The sequence below is a fragment of the Haemaphysalis longicornis genome, unplaced genomic scaffold, assembly GCF_048455015.1.
Source record: "Haemaphysalis longicornis isolate Haplotype H1 unplaced genomic scaffold, Haemaphysalis longicornis Haplotype H1 scaffold_1, whole genome shotgun sequence".
In the NCBI taxonomy this organism is placed as follows: Eukaryota; Metazoa; Arthropoda; class Arachnida; order Ixodida; family Ixodidae; genus Haemaphysalis; species Haemaphysalis longicornis.
Window position 1 is genome coordinate 223044090 of NW_027526203.1, and position 7239 is coordinate 223051328.

General features: G+C 48.1%; 1 long non-coding RNA gene across 1 annotated transcript; it reads right to left on the reverse strand.

Moving 5' to 3' along the window:
• Window positions 1–601: 601 nt before the first annotated feature.
• On the reverse strand, window positions 602–3382 carry LOC144142242 (uncharacterized). Its single transcript, XR_013316927.1, has 2 exons — window positions 2800–3382; window positions 602–1899 (listed from the first exon to the last, which is right to left on the reverse strand). It is a non-coding gene; the product is annotated as an uncharacterized LOC144142242 (long non-coding RNA).
• Window positions 3383–7239: the final 3857 nt, after the last annotated feature.

Genomic DNA, 7239 nt, shown 5'->3' on the forward strand with positions numbered 1-7239 from the left:
AACTCAGTGACTGTGCAATGAGGTGCAATTTTTGTAATTGAGCACCTGCAATGTATTCTTACGTTAGCATATTTTGTAATTCCATTTTCCTATTTAATGCCTCTACCCTTCAGGGTTAAATAGGTAAAGTATACCGCAATACGCTTCGTTAACTAAGATAGAGACCAAATTTTCAACCCCTTATTGTTTTTTGGCCGTTAAGCTCATAATGAACACATTTTCAGGCACACTGGAGCTGGAGAGCTGCTGGTTGTGGAAGGCCCTGAACAAACAACCAGTACTGTGGGCCTCAACAAGAATAGATGCCAACTATGAGCACTTTAACAAGCTGGAGTAGAGAAAGCAGTTTTGGCATTGCATCACAAACATCAATGTGCCCTTCTTTATTTTTGCAATAAAGTTACGTTGGTTTCTGTGCACTTTAAATAAGGCTGTGTACTACAGAAATGGTATAGTTGATTTTGTCACGATTATTTTTTCCCAGTGTTGGTTACTCTTGGACGGTGCTGCTGCATGCAGGGGAAAAGGAAACAGTTCAACATAACTTGTAACACCCTGATTTATTGAGAAAAAATTCAATACGCCTTTGTAGATGCTGCTGTTGGCTTATCATAATTATTTTTTACAAGCAGGTGTCCTTCATGAAAGAAAAAATCGCAATATCACTTTAAAAATCTAAGCAAGCAGTCATCAAAGCACTGAGTGCTAGAATACATGCAATGGTGGGGTAAATGAAACTTTTGTGACCATTTTTCCACTTATCATGAGAATGTCAGAGTAAACCATGACAGTGAACTCTTTGTTAAGAGACAGCCTCCAATATTTTAAGCATGTTTACTTTTTGTATCAACAGTGGAGATGCATACTGGCATATTGTGTTCTCTTAAGTAAAATGATCTGTCAGAGATTTCCAAACAAAGTCACCGTGCAATGGTTGTGCTATGTCATAATATAACTCTTGACTGGATTGAACTAATTGTGTCCAGAAGATTCCGCAGTATACTGATTATTTTTTTTTGTTTGTGGTACATGCATCATCATTCTTTGCTTCACAGCAGAATGACGGTTACAGTGTAATAAACAGAATTTTCTCAAGAGAATCTTGACCGGTCTCTATACCCACAACAAGGCCTCACGACCCATCAAAACAGTAGTCACGGCCTATCCCAGATCAAGCAACACCGTGTCAAGACATAGTATATAGTGGTCGAAAGCAAAGCAACTTTCTCTGTTGTCCTCACACAACCATGTCAAACACAAAACGACAAGAAGCTTCTCTACAGGAAACAATGTCGCGTCAGGGCAAATTATATGCTACATGAAACAACAACAAAACAATTTTCTCCCGACAAAACAAACACCGCACACCACACACAATCAGAAACTAAAGTTAAAAGTGACATGTTTAGTGCCACAAAGCTGTCTGAAGATGCGTTGGTTGCCCTGTCCTTCAGGAGCTTCTTGCTCCTGTCGGGGGCAGGCACCTCATCAGCCGCATCGTCTGTATCACTGCCCTCGTCCCTTGGTGCTGCTGCAGCTATTGTCGTCAGTCGTTCCAACAGGCATACACACAACACACACTGACAATGTTGGCTGCCAGAAGAGGCCTATGAAGAAAAGCTGGTGCTACTGCAGGCAAGGAGAACAGCTCTTGAGAACTGCAATGCTGCACTTCACGACAGAGCACATCGAAGCATGTGCGGCACTGTACTTTTCTTCAGGTGTCTGGGGCCTGGACGACGAGCAGGGGGTGTCATGAGCCACGACTCGAGCAGGTGGCCACCGTCAACCCCAGAACTCGCCAGGCTTTACACGTCACGGGCAAAAGTGAACAGCCAGTCACACAAAGGCACTGTAGTCGGCAGTCACGGTCAGGGCCTTCATACTGGCGTCGCACACCTGAAAGAAATACATAACACAAATATGTACTAAAGCATTAAACAAGTACACAGTTTGAAAAAAGGAAAAGGTAATAAACAAGAGCAAGAATATAAAGAATTGGGTTACTTGGAACTGATTCACTCCGCAACTGCATGCAACGACAAACGACATCGCCGCGTTGTATGTGCCTTTTTTTTAATCGTCGCTGTTTCGCGTAGCAGGGGAATTAGAGCATGCAGGCGACCTGAGAGGAAAATTGGTTACTTACAACTATAGATAAGGGCCCTCCCACCCATATATGCGGTACAACTGCGAAATACAACCCCTCCCCTCCCCACCCCGCATTTCGAAATCGATAAACCCTTAAAACGAGCCGACAAGCTGAACTTGTCACCTATTCACTATGTGTCAAGCAGGGGGAAACATCTCAGCCGAAGTGAAGGCGCCGAAGCAGTTGACACACGATGGGGGCGGGGCGAGGGCGATATACGTTACGCATATATTACACGGTTCTTTATGAAGTCAGTTAGACGACCAACACAATACACCTGTTTATCTTTCTTTATAAGCTTTTTTTCTTTCAAGACGCCACCCTATTCGATACCTCTGAACGTGTTCATTTTAGCTACATTTATTGACATACCTTTTCGATATCATTTCACTTAAGCGAACATAGGCCGGAGAGTTAAAAGATTATTTACATATGCATGCATCTGCTAAGTTGTTTTTTTTTTTTTTGACACACTATTTGATCATGCACAATTGCGAAATTTATGGGAGATCACTGCCACCACACCACACCGCTCAAAACAAACGCATTTCAGTGACTGCTTTTCAGACATCGCGCTCCTTTTCCCTTCGATGCAAAACAATTTTTTGCTTCCGTAACAAACGTAGCCAGAAACAAGTAGTACTTACACCGTGCTTACGTCGCCGGGGTATCCAAAACCCTCGTGTGTCGGAGCTCCGTCAGTGCCGACACCACAGTGCGAACGCTGCGACTGGCGTCGGGGTGCGACAGTGTTTCATGGTGGCAGAAAACGCTTTGCAAACTGTCAGTTGCGAAGAGGGACACAGCACGCACAGCACCTTCGTATCTGTTGACACTTCGCTGCACCTCGATGGCCGATAAGGGCTTCCAATTTCAGCGCCTTGGCAACGGCGTGAATGCTGCGGCTGACCGACGGCTGCGTCATGCCAAGAGTATCACCGCTACCGACAATCTGTTGAAAGCTGGCGGTAGCGAAGAGCCTCAGAGCGCACATCACGTTCGCTTCCGTAGATAGCCCCGTCGCACCTCGAGGCCTAACGTGCTCGTTAAGTGCGTCGCACAGCATCCGCGCCGGGCCCTTGTTGACACGGAAACGGCGCTGAAAGTCGCCGTCACTCAGTCGACGCTCAGGCACGGGATCCTCCTCCAGCAGCTCCAACAAAAGTGCGAACACAGGCGGCATATACGCAGCCATCGTACAATCCGATGCGCTCTTAACCGCGCCGGATTTCACCCGCAGGTCGCGGGAGAACGAGCGGGAGCCTTTGGCTACGTGACGTCACCAAAAAATAGCCAAAATATAGCCGCGTGACGTAGGCCGGCTGACGTTTTCCGCTCCGAGCCAATCGTGAGAGCCCACTTACTCCTCTCTCTAAACAACCGCGTCGGAAGGGCACCGGAAATCGTTCCGGCGCGCGTCGGATGACCAGCAGAATACGGCCCCAGTTGCAATGAATTTGTCGCATCGTGCACAGCCCTTCACCCTGTGAACTTCAATACATATTTTCTAGCGAAACTTCGGTCCAGCCGCGTGGTCTATGTCGTAGCGTATTGGATTCCTCGGGTATTGTTGCGGGAATCAGTGGTTCGAGCTCTGCTGGTGCCGTTTTGTTTTTTCTGCGACTCCCTTCCAGTAGTTCGTCCTTTGGGAGTATCGGAACGGACCAACCGGTGGGCGGACTAACCTTTCTTCCGCTCACACTTAGTGCCCAAAGGGAGTAATGATTGTGGCAAAGGCCGCTAGTACCCCAGAAGACGAACTTTTAGTCCTTTTTGCCTAAGAGTGAACAGTACTTTTAATGCTCTTTTCTACACTTTACGTCGGAACTATTAACGGATAGGCCCAGAAATTCAAGCCCGAGGCCGGTTCGGGCTTGCCGATAATCGACTTCGAGGGGGCCGGCCCGCCCGCGGGCTGGGCTGGGCCCGGCTTTTGGGCCAGCCAGGGCCCGTGCAGTGCTCCAGTCTAAAAGCCGTTGCCTGCGGTCAGAAGTATTCCTTTGGAAAATGGGGTAACCTTTCCGGAACTGCTGCGGAGTGGGGGACGCGTAGTGTGGTGGTTGCCGTTACCGACATTGTGCAAGGAAAGGTGAGGCGAAGTCGATGAACGTCAAGGCGGTTTCGACAACTAATGAGGGCAGAGGCCCAGAGCGTTCACGAAAGACGAGCTAGCAGAATCGAAGCATCCTAACTGCGTTCAGCTCTTCCTTCAGTCGGGCGCGAGAGGCAGTCCTGCATGGATGAGTGAGTAGCATGGTGGGTTTGTGCACCGGTGGTGACACCGGAGCACTCATTATTGCAGACATTTGCGCTGCTCTTGTAGCTGGCAGCCGTGTGTCTGTTGTGCCGGTGGAGGTGTAACTACAGAAGTAGGCGCCGCCAGTGTTGATGCAGCTTCGGGATTTTGCAGTCCCTTACACTGATGGCAATGTAGGTCAGAAAAGTGCAACGTCCATTAAAAATAGATTTGGCTGTTTCTTCGCTCACCTTCCTAAATTTTTCTTGCATACAAAAACAAGCTGTCTCTTCGGAGCTGCCTTCGCTCACGTATAGTCAGCCTAATGGAACGCCTAATCACGGCGAGCCGAACAGTTTCCAGAAGTCGCTTCGCGTTTCTTTCCGAAGCTAGCGCAACGAATATTCTAGGCGTAGCACTTTGCATGGTCGTGGCGACCCCGACAACGAGTGCGTAACGTTGAAAGTTTGCATGTACTTCAGCTACGTGCCTAAATCACAGATACGTGGAACTGACTGGTCGTTGGAACGTATTCATACATGTGGCCTATAATTGCATATTCAGGTGTCGATCTGTGGCAAATACGAATAGCGCTCTTTCGGACATTTCGCGCATTGTGCAAACAGATACGACTGGTATTAATTGACGCAGTGTCTGTGGAATCTTCGGGCTTAGGCGACCGTATCTGCACCCAGAATGACGCCAACACCACATTTGCTTGCACGCGGTTCATATGGGATCCTTGAAACGCTTGAGATTGTCAGCAGGCGCTGCTGGCTGCTAGGCCAGGAATGGCAAGGCATCTTGGACTCAGGACACCTCCTTAAAGTTTCAATACAAGCTAACTTTTTGCTATAAATAAACGTTTATTCTTTCTCTCTTGTCGGAGCACCAGGCAGCGGAAGCGACCCGGAAAGCGACGCACAAGAACTGTGGTGGCATTTACTAACAGAACACTAAGCAGTTACTTGTCACAGACTTCATTATGTATACTTAGTAACTGGACGTGGTAAATGTAGCCGTTTACTACCTGAAGCAGGTAGTGAGCACGGAAGCACCACGACCATCAGCAGGAATGTCATAGTAACAATAGCCTTTAGGGTCCACATAGTGGCAGCACCTACACCATTTTCCATAAGCAGCCGGAAATGGAGGAAAATACTCGCAAACCAGTTCTCTCCGCTGCCCGCGCGCCTTCCGCTTCCGGCGGACCAGCGTTGCCTGTGCGGGCTGGGCGGTTAACGTCACTCGGCGCGGTGAGTGTTTCGCACCGTGTGCTTAGTTATTGTGGAACTCTTTACTGTTTTAGCCAATCCTGCGATGCCGTTCAAGGCGCAAACGTCTCTTGGTCAGCACTGTGCGATGGTGGGTTATAGAAAAACCAGAGAAAGCGAGAAAAAGTCGCCGACAGCACACATCTGCACGACACTGCCTGGAGGAAATGTAGTGAAGTTGCGATATGTTTTTGATGCATCGCTTCTCAACAGATACCTAGTTGAGACTCGGTGGACGCCGTTGATTAACCGTAAAGACTTTGTACCAACGACCGACTCTAGGGTCTGTTCGGTGCACTTGGACGACAAGTAGGCGGAGCAAAATAGTTTGTCACACGCATAGCTGCAACAGGCAAAACGGAACCCCCTGAAATTTTAGAGGTAGCTTTATCCTTTAGAGTAGCCGACCGATATTTCGGACCTTGAGGGAAACGAAAAATGGTCCGAATAAAAGAGCAGTCTGAAAAATCCGCAAGTCATTACTCCTATGGCACAACTGGTGATTCCTCGGGAAAGTCCGTAATATCCAGCAAGTGCAATTTTTTTTGGGCATGAACAAACAGTAGGCTACTGCAATTGATTGATTACGGGTTTAACGCGCCAACGCTTCACAGACGATGAGGCTTGCCGTAGCGGGCGGCTCCGGATTAATTTTGACCACCGGGGAATCTTGAACCGGCGCCGGTGCAATACAACATTACAATAGCATCTGGTTTTTTGTAAACAATTTCATTAGAGCCGATTGGCATAAAACAATCCCCTTTTTATCTAACCTTTAAAATCAAGGCGTTTTGTTTATTTTCTATAGGCGAACGCAGTACGCAGCCAAACGATATTAAAGGATAACTTTCTCCATCGTACACTGCCGGTACATAGCACGAAAAGCAGGTAGCACAATGTGGAAATGCAGCTCGGGATATGCGAACGCTTCATTTGGAAAATAGCTCAACGTGTTCACAACGCGGTAAAAAAAAAAAAAAAAAACACGTGCGCCAAAATTTCGCCACGCGGGCTTTTTTTTTTTCGTTTGCGCCTCCATCTGAAAAGCTGCTGCCGCGACCGGGCCCCGCGTCTCTGGAGTTCCTTGCTCCCGCAGGAAGCTGCGGGAGCTATGGCCTCACCAGCACATTGCCTTAGCCACTAAGCAAGCCACCGCGGCGGGTTTCTCGATAGCCGAGGCGCCTGTCCCAAGCAAACTCCGAGTGGTTTGGCCTGCAGGGTGCATGTTTGCTTGCTAGTGTGCCGAGATTAGGTAGTCTGTAACGTATCTGACCAAGTAAGCACCATTTCTAGCCGTAGGAAAGGAGAAGCTGGGTAACCCTGAAGAGTGCCTGCAAGCATCCGTAGGATGGGCACAACTAGATGCAGCTTTTTTTTCGGACGCCGGATATGAGGGGCCCGTGTCATTGACCCGTAGAAAACAACATGCAATAATCATCGACGGCTTCCCGCATATGAAATGCGGCATACAGCTCGCTAGACATATCGTAGCTAGACATATCGTGCCTGGTAAATGCCAACGCCGCGCCATTTTCAGGCGAATGAATGAATGAATGAATGAATGAATGAATGAATGA